Here is a 19,334-nt window from a genome sequence, read left to right as displayed (position 1 = left end):
ACTTTTTTTGTGGGATGAATTTTATCAGTGGTCTCACGAGTTCTTTTTCCTTGGACAATGTGTTAACAAAGAATTTGTTAAGCAAGAATGGTGCAGGTGTTGTGAGATCTATCAACAGGAAACTATGCTACATTTGCTCTTAACAAGAGATTATGCTAAGAACATCTGAACACACCTTGCTGCAATAGCTTAAGGGCTCATTTATTCAGTTAAATCAAGTTGCAACACAATTGTGGAAAGCTGACGGTTCTTCTAATTAACTGAAACCACTATATCTTACTGTCCCAGCCATCATATATGGAATCTACGGAAGAAAAGAAATATCTTTTTCAAGAAGGTTCAATATCATGAAATAGAGTTATTAATGACATAAATCAGAACCTCAATCTCTTGGCTAGAATGAGGTTCCCCATGGGAACCAAAGATCTCTAACATCTGGCCACTTATGATGCAAAAGTTGGAAATCTACAAACCCAATCATCAAGAAGGTGATTGATGAAGATTGTAACAGTCCATGGCCTATTAGTATGGAGGTTCAGAAGATCTAAGAGTGGGAGAGAAGGAGGGATTTCCAGGTGTTACGTATTCTAAGAGAACGGAACCAGCTAGCCGATTCTTTAGCTAATAAAGCTTTTATACAAGAAATATATCAGATGATTCATAACTTCAAAGTGATAAATAAAAAACTAACAAGAAATATCAAACATGCTCAGCTAATAACAATCAAACAGATGACGCAAAGAAAAGTGCAATCGAGATGCTGAAATGACTTACAGCTTGGGGTGATGAACTTTAGGGTTCTGAAGAAGATGTCATATAGAACCTCATTATCAAGAAGCATGCACTCATCGGCATTTTTAACCAATTGATGATGCACGGCAAAGGTAGCATTATAAGGCTCAACAACAATGTCAGGAACTTTAGGTGAAGTGAAAACGGAGAAGGTAAGCATTATTCTGTCCAGGTATTCTTCTCTGATCTTTAAGATCAGAAGTGTTCCCATAAAAAAAACCTCTTCCCCTACCCTATGAATGCCACAATTGAAATCCGAAAAATCAAACACATAGAACGTAAATAAATCCTCAAAATGCATAGATCTACAAAAACACCAAATGAACACAAAATGTTAAAGAAAATCCTGGTAGAAACACAAACCTTGAAGGCAGTCAGAGTTTTCGACTTCCTTATTAACTAGATCGATAACGACATCAATCTATTCAGCACCTTCGGTGTAATGTACTTTAGCCCAATTGTTACCAGCACCAGCTTGTCCAAAAACAAAGTTATCATGATGGAGTGTCTGTCCATAAGGACCAGATTTAATATTGTCCATGGTGCTCTAAATCAATAAGAACATCCCTAGGAACAAATCTTCCACTGGTAACCTCATTGTAATACACTAATTCTCTCAAGTGGAGATCAGAATCACCATTGTAACGACGCGTAGAATCAATGTCATGTTTGGCACAAAAACCTTCCCGAAACTTGGCACCAATTTGGTTACCACATTGTCCACCTTGAATACCAATGATTTCACGCATTTTTGAACTGAGATCTGGAGAAATATGCACAAATGAAGAGAACATGGGTAGATCTTACAAAATTGGAACACAAATGAGAAGTGAAATAAATGCAGGGAAAAGGGAAGAGAGGGGTGGTGGTGTTTTATTGTCTCTATTCAATGCAATAATTTTCAGGAACTCCCATCAGAAGCTAAAAAGATAATTCACACACATAAACAACAAAATCCAAGTATATGTGCAGACAATAAGATTTGCGCCTAGAAAACAATAATCAAGAACGAAAAATTATAGCAACAATCGATTTTCTCTTTTCAAATGCGAGTGTTACAATTTCTATGATTCCTCTGAATTCGCCTTTTCAAATATATATTCAAGGGCTTTAAAGCTTGTTGTTGAATCTTTATTCAACTTGAACTTGAACTTTATCTTGATCTTGACTTTTATTTGAATTCAAGGGCTTCGAGCTTGTTCTTGAATTCAATGGTCTTGATCTTGATCGTTCTTGAATTTGAATGCTTGAATTCTTAAACTTGTAGCTTTGTAGAGAATTAAACGGTGTTTGCACCACGGATTTTCTCTAGCTTCTTGCTTAGAATTTTCTTGGTTCTCTTTTTCTAAATTATGAGACCCCTATTTATAGTTTTAGAATGGAGGAGTTGCGATTGGAAAATAATTCTCTTCGGCCAATTAGATTTAAGTGAAATATCATATGGGTTTTATGGAGCGGACTTTAATTAAATTCATATTTATCTGAATTTAAATAATTAAATCAATTATGTTAATCCCATAATATTTATTTGGACTAATATATTCATTAATTTAATATAATCCGAATAACTTCATAAATTTATATTCAATAAATTTTAAGTGACTACAATATGATTCAAGGTGATAAGAGAAAGGGAACAAAATTAAATGGCTATTTCCAACACAACGGCTAGGACTGATTAACAAAAATTGAGTAAGCCAAAGGTCCAAACAGTAAATCATTTGCGAAAACACAACAGGAAGTAAAAATATAGGATTTTACAATTCCATTTGGAAAGCTAGTTCGTGGATTCTATTGTGATTTTTCTGGTATGTGGTATCAATTGCCTTGGAGGTTCATTCTGCTAGAAGAAAAACAATGAAAATTACAAACAAGGCACTCCTAATAAAGCCTACCTCAATAGTTAAGGACTATCTGTCATCTTAAACTTCAGCTTCATCTTATATCATTTCTCCTCAAGTTTGAGAAAGGATTCTTTTGGGTAAGAAGTCACTTCTCCTATCAGATCCTGCAGGTGTCTCATAGTGGCATCACCCAAAACTTGAGATAGAAATGTCATCAATAAGTTGGAGCTGAAGATAAAACGATTTTATCGCACAAGAAATTGATTACGCTCCAAGAATGCTACTTACCTCCCTCGTCTCTTACCTTCTAAGGTCAATCTTGTTGATTTCCGACAGAGCAGCAACAATTTAGATGAGCTCAATGTCCAAGTTTAGGGGTGAATATCTAGGATCACATGTTACACAGAGTTCATCCATGGGTTTTTCACTTTCCTTTTAGTTACTTCTTTAGTTTTAACATTTCTTTTCTTTTATCCTTTGTTTCATTTTGCTTATTTCCTGTTTAGATAGTCATGACCTGTTCTTGGCCAGGTTTTTAGCTTTAGCTTGTATATAATTTGTTTTGAATAAATTGGCCTTGAGCCAAACCATTTTATTTAAAAAAATTAAAAAAGATCAACATTCAATTTGATCTGTATTATCCTTAAGATGTTGACTAAACCACATCATCTATTAGTGAATTGGATTTACTTTCGCAAAGTAACACATCTCCAAGACAACTCAATTGTCTAATTAATGAACTCAACAAAGTATGATAAAAGAGAGTATCATGGATAAAAAGATATCTCAAATTAGAGCAAAAACCAAGTCTAAACATTTAACAGTAACATATTCTTGCATATCCAAGTCTTAGATTCCCAAGCATATACAGATGGTTGGCATGTTAAAAAAATCAACCAATATATTAATTAGTCTCAATCATATCTAGACTTATGAAATCACTAAATTATGATCATAATATTATATACTATATCAGCTAAAGCAAGCATTAGAGTTGTTGTATAGGAGTATTAACTTTTACTATACAAGTAGAAAATACACGAAAACTTTCGCCTACTAAGTATGAAAATCATAATCAAATTAACGAGTAAATACAAATATAAAAGAGAAAAAAAAATATAAATTGAAAATTTGAGCACTTTGAACTTTCCTACTTTCCTCAACAGTATAATACTTCATTGATTACAATTTACACGTCTTACTTTCCTTTTTAGTTTGTCCCAAAAAGAGTTATTTAAAAAGAAAATGATAGTTCTATGAGCTGCTAGACTTCCCTAATACTGAAAAATTTCCTAACAAGAATTAAGAAAAAATAGACCAAACCATCATTGAATAAGATGACTTACTTGATTGAGTAAAGACAAAGAGATACATAGAGATAAATGACCTTGAAGGTGCCACCGCGTAGTGAACGTGAAAAACCCAAACAGAGGATATGATCCACTGACTGTATGATTGTACCTAAAGGAAATTATTGCATTTTGTAGTTAGGGTTATAAAATGCAACATACAACATATCGACACTCTTAACATTACTTTAAGTGAAAATTGAAACGAGCTATTGAATGAAAGCGAAAGAGGAAAAACGATCATCCTGTCTAGAACTATTAGTACCACACGCATTGGTCAATTGTCACTATGATAGGCTATTATTACATATGCATATTAAATAATATTTACAATGTTAGGTTAAAAACTAATAATATCTGATCGAAAACTAAAGGAACTCCTGATTTTGCATTTTTCCTATATGTTGACTTGTTCATAATACTTAATTATAATGTACTAACTATTTAACAACTCACATTAGGGTTCGCTCAAATTAGGGTTCTCTCAACCATAAATGGCTACAAGAATTATATAATTTTAAATAGTAACTTGGAATAGCAAAGAACGTTAAAGCATTAAACATGCAAGTTTTTCTTAAACAAGGATCAATATGTGAAGTTCAAAAGAAATCATGAAGTTGATACAGCCTAGCGAGTGAGGCATCTATATTTTTGCAGTTTATAGATTTTTCGTTTTCAAAATAATTTATTTTTTGACAGCACATTACTCATGGCATTACTCTTTGAGATTACTTCAAACACATCAATTTCGAGTTGAGAGCCTATTGAAAACAATCACTTTAGCCCCAGCAAGAATAAGGTCTACTTACATCCTACTCTGCCTAAATATCCGTTATGAAACTATACTAGGTATGTTGTTGTTGGAGATATATGTAAAACATTAACATAAAATCCATACGTCGGATGGTTTATGATTTCTTTTAAAAGGATCCACATTATCAAATTAATTTTATGACCAATATGCCCTACCATATCCTAGGTTTCCCAAGTAAATTTTAGCAAGAAATCCATTTTATGAACAAATAAGACTGAGCCTTTAATCTAATCAAAAGTTTCAGGCGTAATTTTGGATTCCATCTGTCATTACCACCAACCCTCCACCTTCTCACACACAAAACATAGGCTTCAGCTCAATTTACGTTGAACCCTATGGACTCTAACAGTCATATTTTAAGAATCAAATGTAGCGTGAAAAAACATAGCAAATGAAACAAAATTAAGGAGGAGATTCAAAAGGGTTGCTTTATATTACCTGAATGGATCAATTTTTGACCATAACAGAGGAAACAAAAGAATACAAGAAAATCTATAAACACAGAAAAATTAGTGGATCTATGATTTATGTTCACCTCACCTCTTTGTTGTGTAGGTCTCCGTTTGATTACATCTTCGTCGATACTCCCAATTAATACTGCATATCAAAGAATATATCTACTTTGGCTTTGTGCTTCTCCAAATAACTATAGCATCCCCAAACAAAATCATACAATTTTCTGGTCCAAAAGCTTTGGATCTTATATCAAAAGAAGAAAATTAACCAAAAAAAAAAGAATCGATGGAAAAGCTGCAAATTAGGAAAAACATAATTTAACTAAATTGCAAGTATGAAGCACTAGACATTTGTAGAATTGGAAGCAACAACTCAGTAGATTTTAGGTAAAACATAAATCAAAAGAATAAAGTAAAACCTAATTGCACTGCAAACTAAATTAGTGGATCTATGATTTATGTTCACCTCACCTCTTTGTTGTACGGGTCTCCGTTTGATTACATCTTCGTCGATACTCCCAATTAAGACTGCATATCAAAGAATATATCTACTTTGGCTTTGTGCTTCTCCAAATAACTATAGCATCCTCAAACAAAATCATACAATTTTCTGGTCCAAAAGCTTTGGATCTTGTATCAAAAGAACAAAATTAACAAAAAAAACAAAAAGAAGCTGCAAATTAGGAAAAACATAATGTAACTTAATTGCAAGTGTGAAGCACTAAACATTTGTAGAATTGGAAGCAACAAATCAGTAGATTTTGGATAAAACATAAATCAAAAGAATAAAGTAAAACCTAAATGCACTGGAAAGTAAATTAGTGGATCTATGATTTATGTTCACCTCACCTCTTTGTTGTGCGGGTCTCTGTTTGATTAGATCTTCGTCTATACTCCCAATCAAGACTGCATATCAAAGAATATATCTACTGTGGCTTTGTGCTTCTCCAAATAACTATAGCATCCCCAAACAAAATCATACAATTTTCTGGTCCAAAAGCTTTGGATCTTATATCAAAAGAAGAAAATTAACAAAAAAAAATCGGTGGAAAAGATGCAAATTAGGAAAAACATAATTTAACTTAATTACAAGTGTGAGGCTCTAGACATTTGTAGAATTGGAAGCAACAACTCAGTAGATTTTTGGTAAAACATAAATCAAAAGAATAAAGTAAAACCTAATTGCACTGGAAAGTAAATTAGTGGATCTATTATTTATGTTCACCTCACCTATTTGTTGTGCGGGTCTTCGTTTGATTACATTTTCGTCGATACTCCCAGTTAAGACTGCATATCAAAGAATATATCTACTTTGGCTTTGTGCTTCTCCAAATAACTATAGCATCCCCAAACAAAATCATACAATTTTATGGTCCAAAAGCTTTGGATCTTTATCAAAAGAAGAAAATTAACAAAATAAAACAAAAAGAATCGTTGGAAAAGCTGCAAATTAGGAAAAACATAATTTAACTTAATTGCAAGTGTGAAGCACTAGACATTTGTAGAATTGGAAGCAACAACTCAGTAGATTTTGGGTAAAATATAAATCAAAAGAATAAAGTAAAACCTAATTGCACTGCAAACTAAATTAGTGGATCTATGATTTATATTCACCTCACCTCTTTGCTGTGCGGTTCTCTGTTTGATTAGATCTTCGTCGATACTCCCAAATAAGACTGCATATCAAAGAATATATCTACTTTGGCTTTGTGCTTCTCCAAATAACTATAGCATCCCCAAAAAAATCATACAATTTTCTGGTCCAAAAGCTTTGGATCTTATATCAAAAGAAGAAAATTAACAAAAAAAAAAAGAATCGGTGGAAAAGCTGCAAATTAGGAAAAACATAATGTAACTTAATTGCAAGTGAGAAGCACTAGACATTTGTAGAATTTGAAGCAACAACTCAGTAGATTTTGGGTAAAACATAAATCAAAAGAATAAAGTAAAACCTAATTGCAATGGAAACTAAATTAGTGGATCTTGTTTACATCCCTACTCTTTTAAAATAGGGTGAAACGTCGCGACAACTCGAAAATATATTAATTGATTCAATTTTAACAAAGTTTTAAAAATAAACGAGTTTTAAAAAGAGTCGCCACCTAATTTTGTAGGAAAACTAGGAAACCATTAAATAATTTACGAAACCAATTTGATTCTAGGTAAGGGGTTCAAGTTATTCCGAAGGGAAGGGGTTAGGCACCCTTCGGAATCCATAATTGTGGTCCAGACTGAATTCAATTTTTTTTCAAATTGAGGAAGAATATAAAATAATATACAGATATAATAAACATGCAATATACAAAATAAAACAAAATAACAATCGGCCTAAAGTTTGCCTAACATCAATATTCACAAGATAATGAAATTAAAAGTATGATTCGAACTTCATTCGAATAATTTTAAGGAGATGCACCTCTGGATACCTGTAAACACTTAGTAAAAGAGTTAGTATCAAACAAATATAAATAAAAATGAATAACTCACATAATAACTAAAAAATAAAAATTCGTCTTATTAACATGGGAGGCCTTGAAAATCGACGGTAGTTTCTTCATCGGCCAATTCCAACAACTAAGATTATATATAAACTTGAATTAGATTTCCGTCTTTTAAAATGGAAAGGCTCTTAAAACCAACGGAGAGTTTTTTTATTGGCCCAATTTAACAATAAAAATTTTAACTTTAATTAAATTTCCATCTTTTAAAATGGAAAGGCCTCTAAACCCGACGAATAGATTTTTCATCGGCCCTTAACATGTAACTAACTATTGTCATAGTAAGGCTAACAACAATAATATCACATAACTCACTTAAAAAAAATAAGTAAACAACTCATAAGAAATCAAGAATTTTCAAATTAGTCCTCTAATAATATAACATCAATACAAGAGACGAAACAATTATGAAACATCAATAAACAATAAGCAAATGGAGAAACCATTAGTATAAAAATGAGGAAAACTAAAATAAAAATAAAGAAACCAATAAACACAATGACCATACATATTATATTAACATATAAATTTTAAATGTGAAAAACTTAAACCAGATATGATAAAAGTGACACAAATGAACAAAAGAAAGGATTCTAGCAGAAGCATGTGTATCATTTCTACTAATAACAAAAATAAAACTAAAACCAATTAGTTAATAATTATAACCCACCAATAGAGAATTAAAAGAATTGAACGCAAACAAATTATAAATTTCTAACTATGAATATGAAATTACCCATTAATATAGCTAAGTGAACATCACAACAACAAAATAAAACAGATAAATAAAGCAAGAATAAAATTATATAATGTAAACAATCCACAAAAAAATGAAAACATAGATTAATACTAATCAACATTAAGAACAAAATTAAAGGGTTCGGTTTGAGTTCTAACCATTGTTGGGCATTGTAGAGTTGTTGTTGTAGTGTGGGCTTGGGCATCATAATCATGGTAGATGTATTTGTGTCCATTACCCCATTTAGGAAGACTATCACTGGTAGAAGGAGTGCGAGAATTCCCAAAAGGGATTTGCGCTTTAGGAGAGGCAATGGGGCCTGTATTCTTCCCGAAACCCTAAAACGCCATTAAACCTTATACAAAAAAAACAACAATCAATATGAATATGAACTCTTCAACTGCATCTCGGATTCTCAATCGCTTCCTGCTTCCCTCAGTTTACCCTTCCACCATTTCCCTTTTTTTTCCCGCTAAACTTAAAACTTAACAAACCAACATGAATCACCTCCTTCTCTTTATCTTCCGAGCACTACTCCACAGAGGGGTTTTGGATGACATTTTCCGGGAGGGTGGCGGGTCCGGCAGCGAAGTTGAAGACCCGATCAGATGGGGTGGTAGGGGGTGTTTTTAAGTTGTTTGTATGCTGTCTAGTGGAGACGTTGGAACGATTTTTAAGCTGTTTTCTGATGAAGTTCTGGTGGTTTTACGCCGAAAGGAAGGAAGAAGAGAAGAGGGAAAGGGGGAGAATAGGGAGGTAGAGAGGCTGACGGGAGAGGGAAAAAGGGAGAGGAAAGGGGGCGACGGGAAGGGAGGCGGCTGTGGAGAGAAGAGAGAGGGGAGAGGAAGAGGAAAGGGGGCGGCTGGTCTGTGAGAGGGAGGCGGTTAGGGGGTGTTTGGAGGAGAAGTTGAATGGAGAAAGGGGAGGAGGAGAGGCGGCTGGGAAAGGGAAAGGGAAGGAAGGGAGAAAGGGGAGGGGCTGGCGGCTGTGGAGAGCGGGCTCCTTTTTTTTTCCTGAAAATTAATTCTCCCCCCCCCCCCCACATATTTTGACCTAGTTAATAACTTAAATAAAAAAAACACAAAATGGGCTCAAATGACGGGCTTAGTATTGTGGCCCAAAATTACAATTTTTTGAAAATCTTAAACCAAAATTGGGTGTTAACAATCCTGAGGTCGAATTGAGTTTTCTAGATGAATCAGAACTCCCCAACAATTGAATCTTAGGTTGACCAAAGCTATTCGGGTTCATTTGACTTTAGGCGAAACCTGACTTCGACCCGAGACAGTCTGTCAAACTATTAGGTTTTGAAATGCATCATCATTGATAGTGTTTGGAAAACTATCATTGAATGATTCAATAAGAATGATGGCATCGGTTGTGAAATTGACATTTGGAAATTCCATAAGGAAACCTTCAACATTTTCTTGGTATGTTGTGTGTAGGGCGTAAAAAGTACGGTCAAGAGGTATAGCTGCAAGTCCGTCGAACACCCGATGAAGTTCGCTTCTTCCACCGGTGGTGGATCGGCCATATCTAGAGTTTTTCAGCAATTGATAAGAGATTTAGGGAGAGACAAGGTATGAATAGAAAGGAAACATAAAGTTACATTTCTTTTATAGTTTTATTTTTCAATGATCTTAAGATTGATCTATTAGATTTAGTAGATATCATATCTAAGAAATAAAAATTTAGATTCTTGAAGTTTCAAAATTAATTTTGTAAGATTGTTTTTGTTGGTAATATTAATCATATCATCGGATAATATATATAAATACACACACACACAACCTTAAAAGCATGAACTCCGTAACTTGAATGTCAAATTACTAAAATACCCCAACATAAAACACTAAATTTAGTATATATGTTACATATTTAATATTATATTTATTTACGCTATATTATATTAAATGCATACACATTTTCACATTGATGGCCAGTTACTCTTCCGAAAGGTTGCAACTTTTTAATAGTGTTGTGACTTATTCGATGAGTTATGACATTTTCAAAAAGTTGTGATTTTTCTAAAGGATTGTGACTTCTCTCAAAAGACGCAATAAGAACCTTCATAATATCCATTCATGTCTTTAAAATAGAGGGTGTTTCTCACACTTTTAAACTACAAATTTTATAAGTTTTCTATTCTTCTCCTTAAAATAAGGAAGATTGTAAGAGTTGTTCAATCAAGCAATTGCAATATTTTTGGTTTTCTATTCTTCTTTTTAAAATAAGGAAGACTGTGAGAGTTTTTCAATCATGCAATTACAATATTTTTTTGATTGTAAATTAGATAGATCACCGATTATTGATTCGACAAAGAGAATGAAATAACTCAACTTCAAATGAGAAGAGTATTTTGATAATTCATACTTACTCATTTTCATAACAATAAAATATACTTTTGTAGCAACTTCTACTTGACAAGAAAATCAATGATTTTCTGTAACAAAAACTACCACTTGGTTTTCAAAATCTGAAAAGTATTAAACTGTTGGAGAAAAAGTATTTGATCAAAACATATTTGAAGAGTCCAAACTACATCTAGTAAGTACTCTTTCCTTTCAGATTTTTAAGTGTATTTTTACTTTTATTTAGTTTTATATACAATGTTATTTTTTCTTTGGTGTGGGGCACATAAATAAGACCATAAAGTTAAAAGACATATTTATATATTCAACATATACTCCTTATATTAAAATTCTTCTTTATTTTGTAAAATTTCATATCAAATTAAGATTAGACCAATCTATATCTATATTTTTTATATGTCTATATTACCTAACTTAAAACACCAAATGTAGTACATCTTTTTGTTTTTTATATTGTATTTTATTTATTTATGTGAGTTTTCTATAGGATTGTGACATCTCTTTTGATAACGCACAATAAGTACTTTTCCATAAGCTACCCTTTGTTGCATATAAAAATAGGGGCTTCCTCAAATTTTCAAATTACATTTTTTAAAAGAATATTCATTCTTGTTCTTCTTAAAACATCCTATTTAGTATATCTTATATTTTTTTTATGATGGAAAAATAGTGTGGTACTTGATTTTATATTCACGTGCAATGCACGTACGTCAAAACTAGAATATATAAGTGGGAAAAAAGTTAAAAATCAAATATCAAAATACCCCTATAAAGTTGATTTACTACAATAAAACCATTAATAACACATAGTTAAATAAATAATAAAATATCTAAAAAACATATTACAGTTACTTATTAAGTTTATGATGTTTTTTATTTTTTAAATATTAAATTAATTGGCAATAATCATCAATTCTAGTTAGTGATGAATGACCAAATTATGGAGAATTTGGAAAGTTGCGAAAATTGTTCTATATAGACTAAATATATATATCTATATCTATATTTACCTTAAAAACATGTACTCCTAACCTGAATGTTAAATTACTATAATATCTCTAACTTATGTCTTCTTAAACCTTTGTTCTTCATTCATATTTTAGCACTAACTATTTGGTGAGAACTTTGATTTGGAGAAGTATTGGGGTTTAAATTGGGGGCTCTCTTTGTCTCTCGGGAGGGATATGTCGTCGCCGGCAACATAGTCTTAAAATTTTGCTGCCGCCACCATCTCCACCTATGCCTTTGTAATTTATCCGACTTCACCATTAGCTCCTCCACTTACTCAAAGAACTCTCCACCATTTATTTCAAATGAAAAAGCTCGAAAAAGAGAATATTCATACCATCACAAAGACCAATATGAGTCTAATTTGGTTGAAATTATTTTTTGGTGATTGGAGATGGTAGATTTGATTTTTTTTTTCAAAATTCTTACATGAGAGTTGTTAAGAAATTTACAATAATGAATCTAGTGGAGAGGTGGTAGTGGCTCATCTATTTTGGGATTATAAGGGTGGAGAGATTTGGCATATGCTACCTTGCATACATGCGTGTGGTTGGAAAGTTGGCTATAGATTAAGGGGACTTTTGACCATTTTATCTTCCTTTAGAACTTTGTTATGTAGATCGCTTATGATTATAAGTTTTTCTTTCCATTTTGGAGTTAAGGTATGGTTGTCCAAAATAAATTTGGTATGAACCCATATTTTTATGTAATTTTGTATTATTTTGTTATGGAATTTCTTTATGTGTTATTATTCTTTTAAGTGATGCTTAGTTGATAAAACTTTTATTAATACCTGCTGAGTTTGATAATAATTGAATAGTTTAGCAATATGTTTCTTTTTAAATACAAGTAATTTAAATAAAGATTGCTAAAAGATTATTACTTTGTAAACAAGATTTTGATTGTGTTACTTTATAGTCAATTAACATAGTTTTGTGAATTGTCATGTCCGGAGGCTACTCCTTTGATGTAACACGGGACCTAGGATCACGAGTAACCCAAGCTAACCGTGAGGCTTGCATATCATAAGCATACTAAGAATCTCTAAGAAAAACATGAACTAATGCGGAAGCTAAATCAAGTGATAACTGAAGGTGGAGAATACCCAAAATTGATATGAATGTATTTAACTTGTTAAGGGTTCAGAGATACTACACATTCACTCAAAGCTAAAGCTTAATCTAATACTATGTCTAATAAGAATCTACCGATCTAGAGTTAATGGGACATTCCCCAGCTAACCCTAGCAAAACTTAAGACTGAACTAAAAGACTGAATATGAATAAAATATGTCTATTGTCCTCAAAGTATGAGGACTCATCATTGAAGCTACTCGATACAAATTTATGCGTGATCTAGATGCTGAATATTTGAACCTATATCATGAAAGAATGTAGCGTAAAGTACGTGTTAGTACTTGGAATGTACTGGGCATACAGGATACCAATAATATTTATACAAATATATAGGTCGGACATAGCATAACTGAGCAATGACATAATCTGAACATAAGGTATGTCTCTGTTATTTCGGTCATAGTCTAGGGGGTAGTTGTCATTTTCCCTTTCTATAAAATTAATCATTGAACACCACATCTTCGTACTATTATAAAAGTACAAGAAAATTAATGAACGTAGGAAGTCATCGATTTTTGAATGCTGGAAACTCTTAGAGCATATCTCAATAGTGTATTTTCTTTGATTAATATTGACACTTTTTCGAAGAGGTTAAGCATGATAATTTTTTATTTATAAGAACCTCAATTAGAAAGAAAGAAAAATCATATTAGTTTTTGAATACGATAAATTATTAACTTCTTTTAAGAAGAAGATGCATAGAAAAGAATTCAAAACGGAGGAAATGAGTTTCTTAAAACATTAAATATTTGAATTCGAGATGGGTTATTTGATTATGAGCTTGTCACGTATTTTTCATTAAAATTGAGGGTAAATTTGTGTCAAAGTATAATCAGAAGGGTATATTTGGACTTAAAGTATAACAAAGTGTCTATTTAAAATATTTCCAATAAAAGCAGGGTAATATTTGACCATTTGCCCTAATATAATTGTAAGAAATGTCGTTGGTAAAATTTACTTCTTTTCAAATTGTGTATAATTGGATTTTAAAAAGAAAACAAAAATTGTTCCTATATCAAGTAAGATATTTAATTCCTTAATTTTTGACTCAAAAGGGGCACAAAATCAAATGTTCCTATATGAAGTCAGACATCTCTCTAATCTCTATTTGTTACTAGATCTGATTGGTAAGCTTTCTCCTTTTATTGTGTTTCTATATATGAGATTATATAAAGATTCTCCCCTTTTGTTATAATTATTTTATTTCATGCTTTGGGTTAGGGTTGATATTTGAGATGTCTCTGATTTCAAATGTGATGAGTAGATTTGCTTGTTGTAGTGTGTTCCAAATTCTTATCCACCACCGTTCTACGCTTAAATCACCGACATGACAAGCTTTAATTTGCCCAGGTAAGTTCTCCTATTTTCTTTTTTGTTTTACGTATTTAGATTTGTCTTTGTATAACAAAATAGGATTGTAATTTCCCTTTTTCTTCTATGTTCGGATCCAAGAGTTTTTTGTCCCGCTGCAGGACTTCGATAAAGGCAAGGATGGCTAAATCTCCAGGAACTGTGAGGTCTACCTCATCATTTTTCTTATCAGCACTTCCATGAGATGTCATGGCTTTTTCACTTGCAAATGCAGGCTGAATTATCGAGTTTTAGTGAATATTGATAATTTTATCATTACTCGGTATGTACAAAGAGGCAAAAATAGGATCACTGCCATTTCCCATGTAAACAAACTTATTTGCAGCTTTATTGGTATTTTTTTTATTGATTTCACAAAATCTCCCTAGCCACAATGTAAGTGATGATCAAGTCCACCGTATTTCCCAGAATAACCAGTCCCATTCACAGGCCCGTCAACAGTCAAAACTCTTCCATGATGTTACCAAAAAATCCACTCACAAGAATCTCCACTCATAAATGGTTCCCTCATACCTCCATATCTCACTTTCAATGAAGGAACTAACCCACCAAAAAGAAGCATGAAGAACAACTCACCAAGGAAGATAACAGTAGCAACCTTCTTTGTTTTCATCTCACTTTTCTTTTTCTCCACTTTCTTGCTACTTGTTGGGCGGGCACAACTGCCTACCGTAGTCACTATCCTAGTCGCTTCGTTATATAAGGTGGTGTACATGACATCCATGGAGGAGGATGGGGATACATCTCGGGGGGTTGCTGCACTTGAGGAGCTACACCAGCTGCTCCAAGTGTTTCCTTTAGAGTTACATTTTCTGTTATTTCATACGATATATTTGCATTCAAATGTTGAATGAATTATTCTAACTCCTTAACATAATGCTTTTTTGATTGCCTTGACAAGTGAGCACTTCCCCCGTTTTTCTAGCCATCTTCCTTTTTTTCCTCATCATTATTAACGTTATCACTCAAGAAAAATATAGTGGATTTTTTTGTTTGTTTACAGTATTCGAGTCATTACTATGTTATTTCCTTTTCAACAAATAACTACATTAGCATTGAATTTCTGTTCTACAACTCCACCTTTTGTTGAATTACTTCCTAACTTAGGGGAAGAATGTACCAATCTGTTAGAACTCAACAGATTATTCAACCCTTTTGAGAGACCGGAACCACAATTTGCTGATGGCATGTTCAAGTACCCGGAGACATGGGTAGAAATCTGGCTCAATAACACATACACTTCATCCAAAACTCCTGAGCTTCTCCAACTACGAAGTAGCCCTGGAGATGACATGTCCTTAACCATCTCAACTACCGCTTCCTGATTGGGGGCAAAATTGCTCATTTCCCTCGACGTCAACTTGAAATTTCTAGAAGAATCTCTAAAATTCCTAATTAATTCACTCGCAAGTTGAGTAAAATCAACTAGGGTCCATATGGAGCAGGTTTGATCCTGTAGCTCTTCCCCTTTGACAATCTCCTGAGGTTGACTTCATAGTTCCAAAAGCATCATCAAAAAACCCTATCGATTGCCAAAGATATTTAGTTCCATCTGACCCGAGTCCAAACCTGACTCCGACCCGAGATAGTAAGGCATGTATCTAGGTGTATGAAATGCATCATTATGGGTAGGGTTTTGAAAAATATCATTAAATGATGCGTCAAAAATGATGACATCAGTTGAGAAATCAATGTTCCAAAATTTCATAGGAAAATCCTCAATATTTTCTTGATATGTTGCAGTCTTGTGTGCGGCGTAAAAAGTATTTAGCAATTGATCACAGATTTAGTGAGAGAGAGAGAGAGCGTAGGAATAGAGAGGAAACTTGCATTTACTTTTGTTTTATATATTTTATCTTTCGAGATTGTTCAAATTGATATATTAGATTTTTTAGATATCATATCTTAGAAACAAAAATTAAGATTCTTAAAGTTTCAAAAAAAAAGAATTGTAAGGTAGTTTCATCAGTTGATTATGTGTATTTAGTTCTATTTATTTTTTCTATGCCTGTATATTTCGCACTTAGAAGTTCATAATCTAGAGTTCAATGGCTTGTATATCTTTTTAAATGAATCTTTCTAGTTAAATCAGGAGCACTAGTCTAACTAGAAATTAAGATAGAAAGTTGAATTTTAGAAAACGTCAAAGCAACATACTTTTTACGTCCTACATATGACCACAACATACTTTTTATGTCCTAAACATGACTGCAACATTTGAAAAAAACGTAGATAAATTTCTTTGAAATTTTAGAACTTTTTTTTGATGCATCATTCGATGATACTTTTCCAAACCCTACCGATGATGATGCATTTCAAACGCCTAAGTACCTTCTTAGCTGTCTCGGGTCAAAGCTACGTTTGAAATTATATTAGATGGACCCAAATAGCTTCGGTCAACCCGGGAGTCAACTGATGGGGAATTTTGACAATGCATCTTGAACGTTTAAGTCAACCTCGGGAGATTGTCTCGGGAAGCTCTAGGATCGAACCCATTCCATATGGGTTTTTATTGCTTAAATCCACTTGGCAATGAATTGATTGGAAATTTTAGCGATTCTATTAGAAATGTTAAGTTGACATTGAAGGAAATGAGCAATTTTGTCGGAAATCAGGCAGTGGGAGGTCTGATGGTTATGGACATGTCATCGCCGGGACTACTTCATAGTTGGAGCAGCTCAATATTTTCGTATGAAGTGCCTCCATCGTTGCACCATGTTTCTAGGGATGTCTCCGGGTACATGAAGTGCCTCAATCATTGTAGGATGTCTTGTAACAACATACACTAGTAGTTCGATAAGTATGGTTTCTACTAACTTTTTTTGAAAGATTTTATAGCTCTATGTGTGTTTGCCTTCTGTAATTTTAGAGCCCATGATGACTACGACAAAGGCATAGGGAGAGATTTAAAAAAATCCAATGTAGAATGTTATCCTTGCTATAAATTTAGTCATTGTCATTCTGAATATCGTACTAGGCTACCTAATCAGAAAGAAGAAAAGTCAACTTTTGTTGAGGATAAGGAAGGAGAAACCTTGTTAATGGCGGTTCATGTTAAAGTGAGCTCAGGGAGCAAGTTATTTGGTACACATGTGAATACCTCTTGTAGTAACAATATGATTGGAAGTAAGTCTGCTTTTACTAATTTAAGTGAAAACTATTGGTGAATAGATAGTTTTGGTGATCTATCAATAGTGAATGTGATGCGAAAAGGTACAATATCAATTCTAAAACAAAAAATAGGTGTGTGGAAATCGTATCAACTCTGTTGAGTGTTGTCCCCATCAGCTGTTACAAAAAAGGGTATGCCATCACGTTAAGGAATGATACATGTGAGATTTCTAGTCACCCAGATGAGTTATTAATTTTGTGAAAATGAATCAAAACAGTTTGTTTCCTTTGAAAATTGAAAATGTTCAATCATGCTACGTGGCGGAATTGAAAATTCCTTCATGTCATTTTTTATATGAACACTTGAATTTTGGTGGCTTGAAGATCCTTCAAAGGAAGAGTATGGTGATGGGGCTTTATGAAATTGTTGTTCCATCTCAAGTTTGTGAAGAATGTGTTGTTAGAAAACAACATCGTTTCAGTTTCCTAACAGTAAGTCACGGAGATCCAAGGAGGTATTAGGGTAAGCACACTTGGATATCTGTGGGCCATTAACACCAATCTCTAATGGGGCAAACAGTATTTTATTACCCTTATTGATGATTATTCCAGTTAGACTGGGGTGTATATTCTGAAAGAAAATTTGGAGGCTTTTAATGTATTTAAAAGCTTCAAAGTACGTCTGGAGAATTAGATTGGAAGGGTAACTAAGAACATTCTGATAGATCCCGGAGGAGAATAATGCTCTAAGGTATTTGATGAATTTTGTGAGACTCATGACATTTAAAAAGATCTCTCAACAACATATACACCACAACAAAATAGTGTGATAGAGAGGAAGAATGGAATCATTTTTAAACATGGTTTGTAGCTTGCTGGCTCGGGGAAGATTTCCAGAGGAATTTATGCCAAAACAGTGAAATGGAGCTGTTGGAATTCTGACCCCCAAATTTTCCTAAGGAACAAGTATTTTCTATATATTCCTTTGTAGATTACAATAGTTACGTTATGTTAAATAAATAAAATAATGACACAATATTTTGTCGCATTCAAAACTCTTGATCGTGTTTTGATCTTCTCTCTATGTAAGTGCGTGATTGTTCTCAAGCGAAACTATCGTCCTATTTATAGATTTAGACTTGAATCCAAAACCTATTTTAACTAGAAATCCACATGTGCTCTGCTGCCTTTTTCATTTGAAACTTAGAAGCTCATGCGTAGAATTCCTACATTGTGCGGAACTTGTCTTTGTCCCATCTTCAATTCTTTCTTCAACTAGAACATAACTTTGCCGCATCTTCAACTCGAACATCATTGTCTTTCCCGATGGAACAAAACTTTGTAGGATTAGGACTTCTCTTTGTACTTTGCATTTAAAGAAAACTTCTTACGTGATTTTCCTTATATACTATGCAACCTCAAACTATTTCCTTAAACAAGTAGAAAATAGTTTTCCTTCTTTGTATTGACCGCCTCAAACTAGTTCCTTAACCAAGCAGGAAATAGCTTTTCCTTCTATGAATGAATTATAATAACTATAAACTTATGCTTATTTCCTTATCTAATTAGGTTGTTGTTTTCCTACTTTATGATAGCCTCCTATTTCCTCTTCCAGTAAGCCTTCCCGACTTAATTCACATTTGCTCAACTTGCTCCATAATACACCGGATTGTCAGTCTTCAAAATATACATAAAAATATGTACCTAACAGGAGCATTCTTATCTTAAACAGAAGTTCTACTTTTGCTCTTCGAGATGTAATACCATAGGAAATTTGGAGCGGAAGGAAATTAATAGTAGACCACTTCAAAAATTTTGGATCCATTGCTTATGCACATATTTCAA

The 19,334-nt window shown here is 33.1% G+C and overlaps 2 long non-coding RNA genes and 1 pseudogene across 4 annotated transcripts in view; all 3 read right to left on the bottom strand.

The window, feature by feature from the left end:
• The window catches only part of LOC101249171 (uncharacterized), a 31,054-nt gene extending 29,499 nt beyond the window's left edge, over positions 1-1,555 (bottom strand). For 2 of the 3 annotated variants that reach the window (XR_011220765.1, XR_011220766.1), the window contains exon 1: positions 1,156-1,555. This is a non-coding gene — a long non-coding RNA (uncharacterized lncRNA). Of the gene's footprint in view, positions 1-774; positions 1,026-1,155 lie in introns of all 3 variants that reach the window. The other variant, XR_011220767.1, reaches the window with a different exon arrangement.
• Positions 1,556-3,981: 2,426 nt separating this feature from the next.
• LOC138348314 (uncharacterized) lies at positions 3,982-9,525 on the bottom strand. The gene is made up of 3 exons (XR_011220768.1): positions 8,650-9,525; positions 6,104-6,979; positions 3,982-4,097 (listed from the first exon to the last, which is right to left on the bottom strand). It is a non-coding gene; the product is annotated as an uncharacterized lncRNA (long non-coding RNA).
• Positions 9,526-14,384: 4,859 nt separating this feature from the next.
• LOC112941314 (bZIP transcription factor 17-like) lies at positions 14,385-15,723 on the bottom strand (annotated as a pseudogene).
• Positions 15,724-19,334: the final 3,611 nt, after the last annotated feature.

The sequence above is a fragment of the Solanum lycopersicum genome, chromosome 4, assembly GCF_036512215.1.
Source record: "Solanum lycopersicum chromosome 4, SLM_r2.1".
Classification (NCBI taxonomy): domain Eukaryota; kingdom Viridiplantae; phylum Streptophyta; class Magnoliopsida; order Solanales; family Solanaceae; genus Solanum; species Solanum lycopersicum.
Note: the sequence above shows the minus strand (reverse complement) of the source record. Positions and strands in the feature narration are given on the sequence as shown.